The following is a 19,318-nucleotide window of genomic DNA, read 5'->3' on the forward strand; positions in this document are numbered from 1 at the left end:
CGGATGTGATTCCTCCTCATTATAGTTTGGTACACACTTCTCCGAACTTTGTAGACACAGACTCAACACTATGTAACCTGCTTCTTTGGCTCAGCATAGTGATTTTGGGATCTACTTATGTTACTGCATATGCCGACTGTTCATTGGTATTCCACTAGAAAGCGAAGGTCAGAGAGAGGCAGAGAGGCTATGCGAGCACGCAGAGGTGTAAGAGCAGTGACTCATTCAAAGCGAATGAACATCTTACTTCCTCAAAGCTGGAAGTGAGAGTGGGTGATGTTCAGAAAGTCAGGAAGCCGTGAGGTCAAAGGGCACAAGACCAGAGCTGCTCTCCAAGGAGCTAGGAGGGAAGAGTGCGGATCAAAAAGCATTTATACATAATTCCAATTCCGTGGTGGGGCTGATCCAGAGACAGGGTGCTTTGTTACTCAGTCTGGGACCCAGCTGCAAGAAAATTCCACCTCCCATCTCTGACTGTTACTTAATAACAACTATAGAGATGAGATAAAAAACGATTCTGAGGTTGCGCAGAGCTGGAGAGCGAAGTGTTTTAGCAGTGAGTATTAGAGGCGTGAGACACATGACAGCTTGCCATGATGCACACTGGCCATTCCTGCTTTAAAGCATCCTCCAGTTAGAGGCCTGAAAAACCCTCCGTACAGTTCCTTGCCATTCCAAATCCATTATTTCCCCTTTTCAAGACAGGATCTTTCTTTGACGGTCTTCTCAATGTCTACCATTTTAGGAGACACATCTCGCTCTACCTAGGAGTAAGGCAATGAGGTGCTCAGGTTTGTCTCTACCAGATGCTTCCTTTGTGCTCTTTCACCTAGTTGTCCTCAGTTCCCTCACCTATTCCATGAAATGATGCACTGAATGTTTCTGCCCTTCCAAAATTCATTCCTTGAAGCCATACCCCCCCCCCCACTGTGATGGTATTTGGAGGTGGGATCCTTGGGAGGGAATTGGGCTTAGATGAGGTCATGAGGGTGGGGCCCTCATAATGGGATGAGTGTCCTCAAAAGAAAAGGAAGACACATCCTAGTGCTCTCTCCTGCTCACTCTCATCTCCCACGTGGCACTGGTTTCTCTCTCTCTCTCTCTCTCTCTCTCTCTCTCTCTCTCTCTCTCTAACCATGTGAGGGAACAGGAAGAATGCAACAATTAGCAACCCAGAAAAGGGAATCATAGGTACCATTTCTGCCAGCACCTTGATCATGGACTTCCCAGGCTTCTGAACTGTGAGAACTAAGTATTCATTGTGGAGGCCCCACCCCACCCCGTGTGTGGTGTTTTGTTACAGCAGTCTGAGCTAAGACACATGGGTATGTTAACCCAGGAGGTCTGAACATGGTAACAAATAAATACAACTATTATTATCCCAGCACGTTTCCCTATAGCAGACTTCCTATAAATCTGAGAACATAATAAAATTTTTTTAATTCAGGAATTCAATGAATTCACATTTCTAAATGACGAGTTATTTTCCATATTCACTTACTCCTCATATGTATGGATTCTGTTCGGTACAAAGTCATTAAGCACTTTGCAAGGAGAAGAAAAAATTGCTTTTGACCTTTGGGGAATGCAATTTAGGGTTTATTGTTTGGAAAGCCCCAGGTAAATAATGATTATATAGCAATAAATTGTGTAATTGCATTTAATCTGTGCCTGGAGGCTAGCAAGCACTACAAATCAGTACCTTCCGAATAGAAGACTCTGGTTCTGGGAGGCAGCAGGAACCAGCTAGTATAAGGACACCTGTCAGTGCAGCAAGCATGGTCTCCAGAATTCGAGATAGTGCGGAGACACTATGGAGGTTTGCTCCAATTTCAATCACTGCCATTCAAGTGATAAGGAAGATAAGGATGAATTATTAGAAGTAGGGAAAACGGGTCCTAGGATAGACGATCTTAGGATTCTGAATGCTGCTGTTTGGCTAAGAGAAGGCTAAGAGCGGGCTTCTCAAATGTGTCCCCATATCCAGCCATCAGAATGGGTTAGAAAAAGCCACAGAGTAAGAGGAATGCAGTTATCATTAGTGGAGGATCTATTCTGACCCAGGGGCAGGTATGAGCCTGAATGAGGGATTGCCCTTTTCTGGGTTGGGGACAGGAATACACAGTGACAAAGATGTGAGCACCAGAGTCAGACTACCCACCTTTTCATCCCAGCCCTGGCACATCCTTCCTCCCAGACCTTGAGATCACCAACTCTGAGTCTGTTTGTAATAGGGGGCCAGGCACATTACCCTCCTATAGGGTTCTGTGAAATTCATGAAACAGTCCAAGAAAGCCCTATGTGGACAATAATAACAATACAACCCCATTTATATCAGAAATGACGTCTTCAACATAAATGTGGTCAGAAAATGGAAACATAATCTCTCCCCTTAACAATAATTTTTATGAAAACCTCCATGAAAATCTTTTCGAACCGACCATATGCTTCCCTGCATACTGAAACAGGGTAAGAAAAAAAAAACATACTTGAAATAACATGAGGCTTTGACCTGGCTCTACTACTCAGTAGCTGGGAAACCCGTCAGCAAGTCACAGGATGTGTGCGCACAGCAATTTGCTGTAATTTTAAAATGCACATGTCACCAAGCTGGTGGACAAAATATATGTGATAAGTGCTGTACAAACTCACTCACCAAAAATGAATTTTTGTTTGGTTTTCTTGAGGTTTCAAGACCATTATTGTGGACACAGATTATTCCGCCATAACATGATGAAAGTTGAGCCCATGGGGGCAAATGGAAAAAAGCACCAGTCACAGAACTGCCATCCTCTTGGGGACCAGATGTCCATTGCAACTAACACAGGGTTCTCCCTAAGCTCATTGCCCAGGAAATGTTTGTTAAAATTTGAAATATTAGATAAATTAATCATGCATTCTAATAATAGTGACTGTAGCCTCTTATAAAGAAAATGATGTGCTAGTAATGAAAAATATAAGTCACACCAAATATGCATAGAGAAATGCCTTAGATCGGGCTACTATAAAAATACCACAAACTGGGTGGGTTAAACAACAGAACCTTATTTGTTACAGCTCTGAAGTCTCAAAGTCTGAGCTCAGGGTGCCGGCATGGTCAGGCTGTAAAGATCGTTCTTCTCCTCTGGTTCACAGAGTGCTGTCTTCTTTTTTGTGTCCTCACATGGTAGAGAGAGAGAAAGGGCTGACTCTCTTCCTTGTCTTATATGAACCCTAATCCCATTATAGGGACGCCACGCATGACCTAATCACCTCACACAAAGGCCCCACCTCCAAAGACATTGGGAGTTAGGATCTCAACATATGAATGGGGGGGAGGGGTGGAGACATGCTCAGTGATAGGAAGAAATGAGTAAGAAAAAAATTACCCAACATCGCACCACCTAGAAATAAGCATTGCCAACACCTGATGGAAATCAATCCAGGCCTCAACCTACTACACATTATTAGAAAGGGATTTTAAAAAAAAGAGATAGATAGCCCATGGATACACAGATACATTGATAGAATGCTTAAAAAAAAACAGGCTCATAAGTGCTATTTTGAATAAAAGTGTTGTTTAATTTCATCTGAATTTAATTAAAAAAAAAAAAAACCTAAGAAACTACAGAAGTAAATTCCTAAACTAAATATTTCTTACCTGAAAGGTTTGTTAATTCATGAGAGATTCCTCTAAAGCTAAAGAAATAAAAGATTACAAAATATACTTTAAGAAGCCCTTTGAAATCCAACATTCAACATTATGCTGTACCACGGTTTCACTGAGGATTAGCACAATTACTTTGTTTCATACCTCCTACCCCCCTTCCTTCCCACATTTTAGTAACTACCTTACTATTTTTAACTCGTCAGAGTTTGGAGAATTTGCATTTTATCCTAAAACCATTATCTGATTTTACTTGTATGTTATAATGCATATACAAACAGCATCTGTTGAGCACCTACTATGTTCCAGGTGCTGTTCAAGGTGCTATGTACATAGTGGTAAACAAAACCGAGTCCCTGCTCTCATGGAGCTCAGCGCAAGAGATAGATAATAAACAACATTGTGTGTCTATCCACATGCACACATAGAGGAAATATGTGGGTTGTGACAAATGTTATGAATGAAAAGAAAGTGGGTGAAGGAGGCGGAGAGGAGAGTGTCAGAGTGGAGCATGATATTTTACACAGAGTGGTCTAGCGATTTTAAGAACTTTCTAGAAAGCAGGAACAGTAAGTGCATAACCAGCTTTTTATAGGGGTTTCTTGGTTCCTGGAATCTTTGGTTTGGTTTGATTTTCAAGAAGAAACTAACCCCTGATGGAGTCTTTTCCAGAAGTACTCAAATGCCTGAGGAAGTCGGCCTCTTGCCTCATTACTTAGAAGACAGACCAGCTGATGATGATTCTTTTCCTCAGAACTTGATCGACCCTGCCCCGCTCACCATCTTCTGGCATTGCCTGCTGCTGTGGTAACATCACCTCAGAGGACAAAAATCCCCTGAAGATAGAAGGATTAGTAAAACTCTCACGCCATCCCAGGTAAAAGGGAGTGTAGGTGGGAACAGGCGATGGCAGTGGGAAGGGGACTACATCTCTATGGCTTTGTCAACCTGCTGGCATTGGACCAGGAGCATGTGGAGTCGGATCCCAACTTTGGAATCTCAGAAACTTAGGTTCCAACCCCATATCTGCCCCCTGCTACCTTGAGATAGTCACTTTCCCTTTCTGAGTCTCACTTTGCTGATCTGTGCAATGGAAATAATAATAGTTACCTTGGCAAGGTCTCTGTAAGGACGAGGGGCGATGTACGTGAAGTCCCTGGGTAAGTGCCAAGTTACAGTCCCTCAGTACATAATAAATAACGAAAGCGACTGTTTCTATTGTGCAAACTTGGCTACCCCACCAAGTTGTGAGAGCCAAATAATGTATACAAACACAATAAGGAGATACACTCATAACATGCACAACCTGTATCTATTATCTACCTATAAGTGCGTGTATATATTAGAAAAATATACATACAAGGTAACATATGCGTACGAAAAGAAAGCCATCAGCATACTTAGATTCCTGACCAAAGCTGCATGAATGCTATATACTGCCTACGGAAGACATATATATTACAGAGACTGTCTCTGCAAATGTCAATTTAACCCAAATTAAAGTTCTATCAAGGAGCTTAAATATTAATTGACTTTTATTTATGAAAAACTGCTTGCAAAGCAGTAACTCCAAAAAAGGTGAGCTCCTTCCTGAAATCTAATGTGCAATAGATGAATTCACACAGCTGGCTGAAGGGAAGGGCCCAACTCAACGGATGAAAATAGCACTTAGCCAACCTGGTGATCCATCAAAATCTGGTCCTACCAGCAACACGGCCATTGCTCTCCTATCAAGGTCATTATGGTTGTTTCGTCCTGGACTGTTTTTTATCTTACCTTCTCTGTATTAATAAACCAAGTATTATTTAGTTTAATACTAAGTATTAACACTAAGTAATATTTAGTTTAGTATTATTAAACTAAATAATACTTGGTTTATTAATACTGGGACCAAGCAGGGCAAATGAATAGAATCTGATACGTTTACATCAAACTGACAAGTCCTTGGTCCCCAATATCTATCTCATCTATTTTCATTTCCTTCGCCTTCTAGCTTTTTGGGCTCCTTTGTTTTTTTTTTTTTTTTAATTGGTGAGAAGATTCTAGGCTCCTCAGAGCACACTTGAGTCTTCAATGATGTCAGAATGGCAAGCTGAGGAAAAAGTACCCTCAATGGAATTAAAATGTTGGTTGAGTGGTTTGTAACCACGTGGGATGCTTGGAAAACTTCAGCTCTACAACATTTACCAGTTTGGTTCACCTTTTAACACACTGATAAAACTGTTCCATCAGGAAAATTCCAGGCTTTCGGAGGACCTGGATCTTCAAGTCCAGGGTGACAAGAGCATACAACTAGAAATCTGATAGGCCGAGTGCGTTATGTGAGATGGGGGAGGGGGAGAGAGACTAATGTCTCCCCAGAGCAGGAGACGTAGGCACACACACACTTTTGAGCTGGAAGAACCACGGGGACCATCTAGACCAAGCTGAGCAGTGGCCCTCGAACTTGAGAATACCCCAGGATCCCTTGAAAGGCTTGTTGAACACAGGCTGCTCGGCCCCACCTCAGAGGTTCTGATTCAGGAAATCTGGGGGAGGGGTATGAGATGCTGCACTTCTAACAAATCCTCAAGGTAACGCCCATACAGCCGGCAGGGGACCACCACGTGAGAACCTCTGCGAGAGGGCAGTGGCTGTCGATCTTTGCTACATAGTAAAATCACCTACAGAGATTTTCAAAGTTCCAATACCCAAGTTACATCTCATGCCAATTAAATCAGAATCCCTGTGGGTAGGACACAGTCAGTGTTCAGTCGTTTTTCAAGGCTTCCCAGATGATTGCAACATGCTGCCAATTTTAACAAACCAATTAATTTATGTTTCAGGTGGAAAACCAAGACTCCCTTGTTGGTTGGCAAGACGAACTCTAGAGCCCGAGTCTTGTCACCCACTGAGGGCTCTTCCTCCCTCCCGACTCACAGAAACAGTGGAAGTACAGAGCGGACTGCGTAAGGCAACGGGTTTTAACGAGAATCCCCTGTGTTACTACACCCGTTAACATGCATCACAATATACACGTATTAGTTCTCAACTGCTGCATAAAAAGTACTCCAAATCTTAGTGGCTAAAAACAACAGTTATTACTTCACACAGTTTTTGTGGGTCAGAAATCATGACCAGGCTGCAGGCATGAATTCTCCTCTGGACGTGCATGTGAGGGGACAGAGGGATCCGGGGAGAAAGAAGGGGGTCAACAATACAAAATGGAAAACCAGGAATAATGTTTATCATCCAAATTTCCTTGGGTATAAAGGAAAAGGTCTGAAAAGCATAAGGAAAGTGCGGGAAGGAGGCACATGAGCTTTACTGAAAACAGAAGAAGCTAACAGATTATCTGATGAACAAGAGGGTAGGGCGCCTGGGTGGCTCAGTCGGCTGAGTGTCCGACTTCGGCTCAGGTCGTGACCTCATGGTCCATGGGTTCGAGCCCCACATTGGGCTCTGTGCTCTCAGTTCAGAGCCTGGAGCCTGCTTCAGATTCTGTGTCTCCCTCTCTCTCTGCCCCTCCCCCACTTACGCTCTGTCTCTATCAAAAAGTGAATAAGCATTAAAAAAAAATTTAGATAAACAAGAGGGTAACTGTGCTCCCCTTATTAAAGAGATCAGGAAAAACATGCAAATATATAATTTCATCCAGATGTCTAGACTGGACATTGAATAAATTGAATAAATATAAATCAAACCTTAAATCTTGAAGAAATCTATATTCCACCTGAAGATTTTATTTTTTATTTATTTTTAGTTTTTTTAATGTTTATTCATTCTTGGGAGAGAGAGAGAGAGAGAGCGTGCGCGCTAGTGGGGGAGGGGCAGAGAGAGAGGGAGACACAGAATCTGAAGCAGGCTCCAGGCCCTGAGCTGTCAGCACAGAGCCCGATGCGAGGCTTGAACTCGTGAACCACAAGATCATGACCTGAGCCAAAGTCGGACGCTTAACGGACTGAGCCACCCAGGCACCCCAACCTGAAGATTCTAAATAATACTCTAAACAGGAACAAAGAGACTATTTTCACACTAGGTCTGTATCAGATTCACAGCTAGAACTCTGGTCTCCTGGTCCTCAGCACAATACATTCCTTCCATAACCCCACCCACATCCCAACAAGACACACTCAGCCCTAGAGTAGGTCACCAGCGTCCCAGCCCGTGGGCTGCATCTGTTTCAACAGTCTCGCGGGAGGACGACCACTTGCAAAGGTGAGACACAAGTTGGTAGGTGAGGGTGTGCTGCGGTGGCCTCTTCCACTCCTATTTCCCCACCCGGGGAAAAGGGAAGTTTGTAACTGACATAAAGAACAGCATCAGAAGGTGCCCAGCTCAATTTCACTTTATTTCTCATCTCAACAAGCACTAACTAAGGGTCAGGTATGTGCCAAGCACAGCACGAGGCACAGAGGATGCAAGTCCAGGTAAGACACACACCGCCGGCTCTCGAGAAGCTCCCGGACCAACAGGCAAGAGAGCTAAGTCAGTCACTACGATACAGCACAGACAGATGCCTTATTGGGAACAGGGATGGGGGTTATTTAAATCATACTGGGGATACAGAAGGCTTCCTAGCAAAAGACGTTCTTGAGATGAATTTAAAAGAATAAAATATATTTGGATAAAAGTATAGCCTTCAATAGAAGTAACTTTATGTGCAAAGGAGTGAAGACTTAACAGAGCATATGTGCTCAAGAATAGAAAAGAAATTCTGTGTGGTTAAACTGATGAATTTTTGGAGGGAAGGGGCAAAGACTAATGGCAAAAAAAAAAAAAAAAAAAAAAAACTATACTAGTTTCTTATTGTTGCTGTAACAAATTGCCACAAATGCAGTGGCTTCAAATGACACAAATTTGTTCTGTGACAGTTCCGGAGGTCAGAAGTCCAAAATGAGTCCTACAGGACTGAAATCATGGTGTGGGCAGAGCCGGTTCCTTCTCGAGTCTCCAGGGGGAAATCTGTTTCTTATCTCTTCCGGCTTCTCAGGCTGCCAGCATGCCTTGGCCACATGATTCCCCTCTGCTCTATCATCACGCTGCCTTCTCTTATGCATGCAAATCTCCCTCTGCCTGTCTTGTTTTTTGTGGGTTTTTAACATTTTTTTTTTATCTTAGAGAAATTGAGAGAGAGTGCAAGTGGGGGAGAGGAGCGAGGGAGAAAGAGAGAGAATCTTAAGCAGGCTCCCTGCTCAGCACGGAGCCCAACATGGGGCTAGATCCCACGACCCTGGGATTATGATCTGAGTCAAAATCAAGAGTCAGATGCTCAGCCAACGGAGCCATCCAGACACTCCTCTAGGGTAGAGGTACCTGTGATGACACTTAGGTCCCACTAGGATAAACCAAGATAATTTCCATCTCAAGATCCTTAACTTTATCACATTCACAAAGTTCATTTTGCCATTTAAGGTAACATCCACAGTCTCCAGGGATTAGAATACAGATACTTGGGGGACATTATTTCACCTAGCACAAGAACACTGTGAACTAAAATGAGGTTTGTTCACCTTAAAATCCACAGAAAGCCATGGTAAGGTTTTAAGCAAGACAGTGATGAAGCGGATTTGGAGAAGCTCACCCTAGCAGCCGCCTTGTGGAAGATGAATCAGAGGGGTGAGAAGAGAGAGAAGCAGCCAAGTTTTCAATAATCTTAGTAAAAAGTGACGAGGACTTAAACTAAGGAGGGTTTTGGAAACAGACAGAAGGGATTGCTGTGACAGATTTCACATCTAAATTAGGAAAACCTGAAGACTGTCAGAATCTGGAGAGTAAAAGGGAAGGAGACAGTGAGAAGATGAGCTGATTTCTGGCTGGGGTGACTGGTTAGTTTCGATGACATCAATCTCTTGTGCATAGGTCAGCAGGTTTGTGGCTAGGAACTGGAACACTGGAGGAGGAAAGGGAGAGGCTGGGAATGAGTTCTCATATGGACCAGTTGGCTTTGAGATGCCTAGAGGATATCTCATGAAGATAACCAGGTTTCCTATAGGGAGTTGATGATGTCATTCTTAATCTTAGCAAGGAGGTCCGTCCAGAGAACTCCATCAGAGTGACATCTGTATATGACTGAGCACCAAACCACATAATAGATTAATATGATCATTCCAAAGGATATACAGGGGAGAATAGGAGCAGGCTGCAAAGAAGCCCTTGGAAACCCCAAGATGGAAAGTCAAAGGATCCCAGAGGATGCTGGGGAGAACAGGCCAATAAGGGCGTGGGAAAACCAAAAGAAAACAGGCTTCAGAAGATGCACGGTGCGAGGAGTTAGTAAATTGCTGATCGGCTGCATTGTGACTTGGACAACATCCTGGAAGGGTTTTTTGGGTAGGTATCAAAATGATTCATGTATAGTGCTAAGTTAGCACACGTTTAGGCCTGTTAAAAACAAAAAGCAGGAGAATACATGTGAGTGTGTGTGTGCACATGCGTGTACTATGTGTAAGCATGCATGTTTGTCTATGCTGCCAAAACCACTCACAAAACTGGTAACAAAACTAGCTGCCTCCAGGAATGGGAAGTAAATGACCAGAGGAAAGGGGGTGAGAAGGAGAATTTGTATTGTCCTCCCTTGTAGCACTTTTAAATTTCTAAGTGAACTTATTACCTATTTGTAAATAAATTAATTCAATTTAATTAAGAATAACATACCTACAGGGCACCTGGGTGGTTCAGTCAGTTAAGTGTCTGACTTCAGCTCAGGTCATGATCTCACGGTCCATGAGTTCGAGCCCCACATCAGGCTCTGTGCTGACAGCTTGGAGTCTGGAGCCTGCTTCAGATTCTGTGACTCCCTCTCTCTCTGGCCCTCCCCCATTCTGTCTGTCTGTCTGTCTCTCTCTCTCTCAAGAATAAACATAAAAATTTTTTTAAAAAGGAAATAACATAGCTATCAGTCTTTCCACATGCTACAGAAATAGAAGGCAGGATAAGAACTGAAAGAATCAATTGTTTAAAGGGGGCGATACTCAGGTCACTGGTGTCCCTAGAAGATTTCAGTGATATTGACTGGTGTCCCTAGAAGATTTCAGTGATATTGTAGGGACAGAAGCCAAATTATTGGTAAGTCCGTAGAAGGACGTTTTTAAAAAATCAAGACCTAGGGGAGCCTGGGTGGTTCAGTCAGTTAAGTGACTGACTCTTGACTTTAGCTCAGGTCATAATCTCACGGTCATGGGATCAAGCCCCGCAGAAGATCAAGGGGCTGGGTTAAGCTCCTGCTTGAGATTCAATCTCTCTCTCTCTCTCTCTCTGCTCCTCCCTCACATGTGCTCTCTAAATAAACAAACAAACATTTGAAAAAATGAATACCTAAATATGGACTGGCTTCTCAAGAAAACTGGCTAACAAGTAAAAGTGAGAACATAATAATTTTTGTTTGATTGCTTGTTTGTTAATATGTTCATGTTTCTATTCTGAAAGGAAAGAGAGGGCATCATAAAATACAAACGAAAAAAGGGATATAAGGCTGGAGTATAAGATTCCTAAGGAAGCAGAACAGCATGAGATCCTAAACACATTTTAACGGGAATACATGGATCAGAGGGAATTTCATCACACCTTCTGAGGTAGGGAAGTGAAGAGAGTACGGATGTACACAAAGATAAGGGTCTTTGGCCTTAATTTTCATCTCAGCAAAAGCGAGCACACAGCCACCTGCTATAAGTGAGAAGGGTGGGGGAAGCTGGAAGTTGAAGCAAAGAAGTAAACCTTTCAAATAGCTCTGAAAGGAATGAAAGAGCATATGAAGCATGGAGAAATGCAGAAAATTGCTGACAGCCCCAAAAGCCAACTGAGACACTGAATTTGTAATGATCACAAATACCCATGGGAGCCCAACTGCTCTATCAGAACTCGGCCCTCTAGATACCGAAATGAGAAACAGAGAGGTCTCACCGGGACAAGGTTGGGTTTTACAAAACAGACAAGGAGCAATTAATGGCTACATATGAAAACATGAGTGAAACGCTAGGCCACAGCAACACAACTGAGCCAAGCGGATACCAAGGGATGTGAAGCAAGAAGCAGGGTGAGGACTGGAAGAAGGCAGAAGAGCCAGGGTGAGGAGGTCTAGATGGCAGAGGGAGGGCAAGGGAGAGTAAAAGAACTACAACAGAGGATGCAGAATGGGATTTGGAGCATAAGATTTATAGAAAGAGCCTTTGATCAGATCGACCACCAAGGGAGAAGGTGGATAAGGGGGAAAGGATCACTGGAGATGAAGTCAAAACATTGCTTGGTGCTTCCTTGATGCTGGGCTCCATGCCTGTTACTGCTGGGTCTCTCCTAGGAGGAAGAGTGGGCCACTACCTGGAAGACTTGATGGGAATTGCTAACTTTAAATGTTTGCCAAAAGTACAGGTAAAGTAAAGTGAAAAATACCATCTAATGGAGCTTCCAATGTCTAGTTTTTTGGTACCCTGATATCTCAGCCCTTCCAACTTGTAAACTTTAGAACAGAGAAACTGTATGCCCTGGGAATGGGCTAAAGATACACTTTACCCTGAGCTGACCCTCCGCAATTATCTATATTTGGTTACTGCTGAAATGAACTGGTGTCACATCAGCACTAAATTAGGAATGTTTTTCATGTTTCTTAATGTCAACGACCTTATAAAATAAGTGTAAACATCTACAGAAGAGGAGAGAACACTAGTAAATAATTTTCCATTAGACCATTGTGCTTGTCAAGGGCTCCCAAGGGTTGTTTATGAAAAGTGGGAGAAGCCCTATGATTTTGGCAGAAAAGAAATGCCTCCACTTTCTCCAACTAGAACTATGAAATCTGTCAGACCTCGGGTAGTCAAGAAATGAGAAAAGTAGTGCTGACTCATTCAACCACTCAAAAATTTTATGACCTGCTTTCTTTGTGCTGTTAAAAAATTGGGTGAGCTTAGGGGTGTCTGGTGGGTCAGTCAGTTAAGCATCCAACTCTTGATTTTGGCTCATGTCATGATCTCATGGTTGGTAAGATCGAGCCCTACATTGGGCTCTGCACTGACAGATAATAAACAAATAAGCACTTGAAAAAACAGTTGGGTGATCTTAGACAAGTTATTTGAATTCACTGAACCCAGGAACCCTCACCTGTTAGGTGGGTCTATGAAACCTGACTTACTTTCACAGAAAATAAAAGGGTAATAAAACTCCAAAATATCATTTCCCCTCGACAAAAGTCTACACCTGTAGTCTAGAAGTCCAAGCTGTCAGACAAAGGTAGACTGTGATAAGATATATATATATATTATATTATATTATTTATATTTTATTTTATATAATTAATTTATATAATTATTTAATTATATAATTATAATTATATAACAATTTATATAACTAATTTCATATAATTATAATATATATTTATATAAATACATAGTATAGACATGTAATATCTATCTAGATAATACAGTCTATTGGTATTGTCATTTTACTACTTTGGATGAAGTGTGAAAATATTTCTTCCCTTTTGTTCCTTGGATATTCTATACCTTAGATATTTACACATGCATTTTATCATTTTATATATATATATATATGTATACATATTTTATATATGAATATATAACTGTTTATGTATGTCTTTTAATATTACAAAAATATACCTGTATATATATATATATATATATATATATATATATATATAAGATACATAGGAATTTTTGAGGGAAATCAAAATATTCATTGACCCAAATAAAAATTAAAATACTACATATCAAAATCTGTGCTATATAGCTAAAGTAGTGCTGGGAGAGAAATGTATAGCACTAAATGCATATATGTATGCAAAGTCTCACATCAGTGATCTCAGCTCCTCCCTCAAGAACCTAAAAAATGAAGAATGTAAACCTGAAGTGAGAGGGAAGGAAATAAAAAACAGAAACCAATTAAACTAAAAACAACAGAGAAAAATTAATCAACAAAGAGCTTGTTCTTTGAAAGATTAATAATGTTGCCAAACCTCTAGCAAAACAGACACAGGTTAAGAGAGAAGACACAAATGACTGATATCAGGAATAAAACAGGGATACTACTACAGACCCTGCAGGCATGAAAACTATAAAAAAGTATTAAGAACATCCCTACACACATAAATCTGATAACTTAGATGAAATAGACCATTTCCTTGAAAAACACAACCACAACAATGTACTCAATGTGAAATACTTGAATAGCCTCGTATTCCTTGTATTAAAGGAAATTAAGTTTGTAATTTAAAAATTCCATAAAAGTAATCTCTAGGCCCAGATGGTGTCACTGGAGAATTCTACCACATATTTAAAAAATTAATAATAATTCTACACAATCTCTTCCAGAAAATAGAAGAGGAAGGAATACTTCCCTTTCATTTTATTAAGCCCTGATATCATAAATAGATTAAAAAAAAAAAAAAAGATACAGTTCCAAACCTTAAATAAGACCACTGGGGTGCCTGAGTGGCTCAGTCAGTTAAGTGTCTGATTCTTGATCTCAGCTCATGTCTTGATTTCAGGGTCATGAGTTCAAGGCCTTCACTGGGCTCTGTGTTAGGCTCCACACTGGGCATTAAGCCTACTTAAAAAAAAACAAACAAACTACAGACCACTAACCTTCGTGAAAGTAAATGCAAAATCCTTAACAAAATACTAACAAATGGAAATCAGCAACATACAGAAAGCATTATACATATTAAGGAGCGGTTTTTTCCAGGGATGCAAGACTAGTTCAATATTTGAAAATCAATATATATAATACCTTTTACTAACAGACTAAAGAAGAAAAATCACATTATCATGTTAATTCACGCAAGCAAAGTATTTGACAGAATTCAACGCTCACTCACAATTTCAAAAAAAAACCACAAACTTACAGCTAACACTATACTTAATAATGAAAGACTGAGTCTTTTCCCTTAAAATTCGGGGGGAAATTGGGACAAGGATGTCCATTCTTACATTCTTATTCAACATGAAACTGGAAGTTTTAGCCAGTGCAACAGGGCAAGAAAAGGGAAAAACAGGCATACATATCAGAAAGGGAAAAAAGAGAGTGATTCCTATTTGAAAGTGACATGAGGAGCCCCTGGGTGGCTCAGTCGGTTAAGCATCCAACTTTGGCTCAGGTCATGATCTCATGGCTCATGGATTCAAGCCTCCCGTCGGGCTCTGTGCTGACAGCTTAGAGCCTGGAGCCTGCTTTGGATTCTGTGTCTCCATCTCTCTCTGCCTCTCTCTCTTTCTCTCTGTCTCTCAAAAATAAATAAATGTTAAAAATTAAAAAAAAAAAAGAAAGAAAGAAAAGAAAGTGACATGATAGTCTACATATCTGTGCTGACAGCTCAGAGCTTGCTTGGGATTCTCTACCTCTCTCCCTCTCTGCTCCTCCCCGACTCACACTCTCCCTCTCAAAATAAATAATCTTTTCTTAATGTTTATTTATTTTTGAGAGAGAGAGACAGACTTAGCATGAGCAGGGGAGGGGGAGACAGACAGGGAGACACAGAAGCCAAAGCAGGCTCCAGCCTCTGAGCTGTCAGCACAGGGCTCCACACAGGGTAGCCCAAAACTATCCAAAATGATCTTGACAAGAAGAATGAAATGGGAGATCTCACTCTTTCTGATGTTAAGGTTTACTGTATAGCCACAGTAATCACAACAGTATAGTACTTACAGAAGGTCAGACACACAGATCAACGTAAAGAACAGAGAACCCTAAAACAGACCCACAAAAATATACCAATGTTGACATCTAGACGCTTGTCTTCAAGTGACCTAGAGGCCACTGGATTCTGTGCTACACCTGTGAGTTGACTGACTGAGCTTCTGAGCCTTCAGAAGAAGAAGAAAGTTGAAGTGGAAAGTCTCAGGGTGCTTCCTGATGGTCTGCCAGAGCCTCAGCTGAAGTCACAGCAGGCTGAAGGCCTGGAGGCGAGGGCACCAACAGCATCTGCCACGTAAGCCTAATTCTGGAGTAGAGGGTTGGCAAGAACACTTGGCCACGGGAACAAGACAACACACAAGCTTTCGTTATTATTTAAAGAATATCCTTTTCCCTACTTATTTTTAGCTTTTTTTTTAATATTTATTTATTTTTGAGAGACAGAGTGAGACAAAGTGAGAGTGGGGGAGGGGCAGAGAGAGAGGGAGACACAGGATTGGAAACAGGCTCCAGGCTCTGAGCTGTCAGCACAGAGCCCGATGTGGGGCTTGAACCCACAGACCGTGAGATCATGACCTGAGCCGAAGTCAGACGCCCAACCGACTGAGCCACCCAGGCACCCCCCCTTATTTTTAGCTTTTGCCAATTGTTTCAGGACTTGAGAACCAAAGGCATGTTGCTGTAGCTCCCCTTCAATACACCTAAACCTAATTCAAGTGCAACCTACAATCCTAACCCGCAACCTCACCTTAAACCTCACACACGCTGTCTCCCTCACTCACTGTAACCTTCTCCTAACCCAAACACAAACCGAAGCTCTAACCCTAACCCCAACCCTTGCATTGACTCTACTGCCTGCTTTTTCTCTCACTACCCTTGCTTCATCGAATGTTGCATTAGATACTGGATATGGTAAATGGCATGTTCTAGACACTCAGCTTTCTGTGATTTTTGTTCCGGCAAGCAGTAAGTAGGCTGAATTCAAATTCCAAACTGTCTTCTCTTACAGGTTACAGAAGCTGGAATCTCTGCTCAGGGCTTTCAACTTCCAGTTCAGCCTTTTCACCAAGCCTGCTAGAGTCTCCTCCCCTCAAACACATGTAGTTCAGCAATCTGCCAAGGATTGGGGAACATTTTATGCACTGACTTTGGGGCTCACTCGCTCTGGGGCTCCCTCCCTTTCCAGGACTTCTTTCTCACCTTTCTGACTCTTCTTCCATCCCTGAACTCTTTCCCCTTTCCTCTGAAGTTTTTGCCTCTGATTACTCTCCAGTGCCATCAAATAATAGTTTGGCATATGCATATTTTTGCATAGTCTATCATTGCTATCTGCGGGGCATTTAGTCCAACCAAGTGACTTCATCATCACCAGCAGCTGGAAGTCCCCAGAATCAAGTTTACCTGATCACAGGGAACTCTCATTGAGCCAAAGTTTTGGGGGAGGGTGCAAAAATACATCATGATAGGTGTCAGAGGAGTCTAAGCAATTGACTGCACCTTCCTGACCCCTGCAGCCCAGGATCATAGCTACCTTTTTCTCTTGATGGTGGACTGCTACTCCACACATTCAACCTTATGTCTTAGTGCAACAGGTAACAGCCAGTTCATGATAAGCAGCTCCTATCTGGTGCATTGGTCAAATGTTTAGTCTCTATCAGGATTCAGTATCAACTGAAGGAGTTTTCTCAAAAGGAGAATAGTTATTAGTAAATATGAGCACAGTGTTGTGTTACTCCAACGCCCTTGGCAGATGTGCCTCTGTGATTCTTCTTTGGGGGGCTTCCAGAGGCTCCACATAGCATCCTATTTGTCAAAAACACCGTGGGTACAATTGGACCTTACTGAGGTACCAATCAGATTAAGCTACTCCTTTCCCGGGGAGAGGTGAGTAAAGGATGGAGAGAATCCAGGGGTGGTATGTTAGTGACACTCCCTATATATGATAGGAAATCATTACAAATGGGAATAGTTATCTCCCTGAGCCCCAACATAAAGCCTGACATAGAGCCGACACCCAATCCGTGCTAGAACACGAGTATATAAATGAATAAACCACTATTATCACTATATCAAATTTGTATTGATCCTTTACAAATATTACATAATAAGTCACATACTCAATTCTCATGCATTTTAGGCAATATAGAATTCTGGCCAACAAAGACCTGTAAAAGTGTCAGCATTCACTGTTACTGGGCATTTGTAAAATGCCAAAGGTGTACTTACTTATTATTCATTCAATATAGGTTGTGTGTCAGGCACCATGTTAAGTGCTAAGAAGGTATATATGAATAAATGAATGAATAACATTGTTCTTGACCTCATGAACCTGACAGTCTAGTAGACAATATGTCATGGCCCATTTGGCCAAAAGTCAAAAGAACTAAGCTCCAAGCCCAGCCTGCCTCTCCACAGGTCTCTCCTTGACCCAGGAGGGCATTTCTTCATCCTGAATATCTCGACTTATTGACCTTGTCGCCATCCCACAATGTAGTCTGGAATCCTGAAGAAAGCAGACAGGTGATGAACACTGCATGATCAAAAGAAATGTATTTTCATATAACTCTCAGAGCCATAAATAATGTGAATGCAAGAACAGCAAGAATCATAGGAGAACAGAGCATGGAAAATATGATTTAGCCACATTATCCACTGGTTCTGAGACACTTTTATTCTGGGACCCCTGATAATAAATGAACAAAAGAAAAGGTTGGTTAGACAATGTCCAGTTTCGAGTTAAATGCAGATAAATCCTGGTACCCTAAGTATGTTGTGCCCCTGTTTATGCTTGGAAAAGAGACAAAGGACAGAAGGAAGCAGAGCAGAGAGAGTGAAACGGATCATGATTCAATTGATGCAGCAGATTTTATCACTTCTTTTTCTCCCCGACTGATTTGTTTTTCCTTAGGTTGCAAGCTTGGCAATTGCTCTTGGGAGGCACAATGAGATCTCCCGGCCAATTCAGCATCCTGGATTTGGCCTCATCTGTGTGTAACAAAGTCTCTGTCTAATGAAGATCATCATGGATCAGTGGATTCACATTATTCATCCGTCCATTCCAAAACATGCCCACTCCCACCTCACACTTAGATGGCTTTGTTGATTTATAGTAACTGGGACATTTCAAAACAAAAGCCGACTGGCATTGTAGTCCCATTTAAAAAATTCTGAATGCTAATTACATATTTAAATACCTAAAAAAAAAAAAAAGCAAATACACACACACATACACACACACACAGACACACACTCAAAAGAAAAAAAAAAGCAAAAGCAAACAGTCTCACACCTGGAAATAATTCAATTTCCCTATCTGTGTAAAACCTTCCAACTTTTCCTTTGTATATTCTTATTTTGTTTTGATTCTTATTTTGCACAGTTATAACATTCTATACATACTTTTGTGCCCTTTCCTTTAACCTATTTTTACAATGGAGAACTTTCCAAATTATTTATAAGTCCTTCCTCATTTTTAAGGACTGCAGAGGTCCACATCAACCGAGTGTTCTGCTGTTTATAGCCATTCATTAAATTCATTAGATATCATTTAAGCTGTGATTTCATCCTTGTTCATAAACTATCCCTCTGCATGTGTTTATGGAAGGATATTACCTATTACCAGGGTAGTTATATGTCGACTACTTGTCTACTGACTCTGCATTATGAGTCTTGAGGGCAGGCACCGTGTCTGTCCACCTCTGTTCCTCCAGAGCCTGACTTATAGTAAGTAAGGAATAAATGCTTGTGGAAAGAATAACCAGCCAGTCAATCATTCAGGTACCCATACAGTATCCTAAAAGAACTGAGTATGATTATAAAAAGGAGTACTCATGTTAAGGTCGTAGAACATAACATGTCAATGCTTACCAAGGACACAAAATTTCTCATGGGGCCTCCTCAGCAGTGAATGAGCTGACCCATAAAAACATCTTATCTCCTTCAGCAATGTGATAATGTCTGTTTCTAAGTAGGTGGCCTATTATAGGAATTGCTTTTCTGAGTACAGCTCAGTCAGATACAGTTGAGGTTCCTATTCTTAGCTCTGACTCAAGT

This window comes from Prionailurus viverrinus, chromosome F2 (assembly GCF_022837055.1).
Source record: "Prionailurus viverrinus isolate Anna chromosome F2, UM_Priviv_1.0, whole genome shotgun sequence".
In the NCBI taxonomy this organism is placed as follows: Eukaryota; Metazoa; Chordata; class Mammalia; order Carnivora; family Felidae; genus Prionailurus; species Prionailurus viverrinus.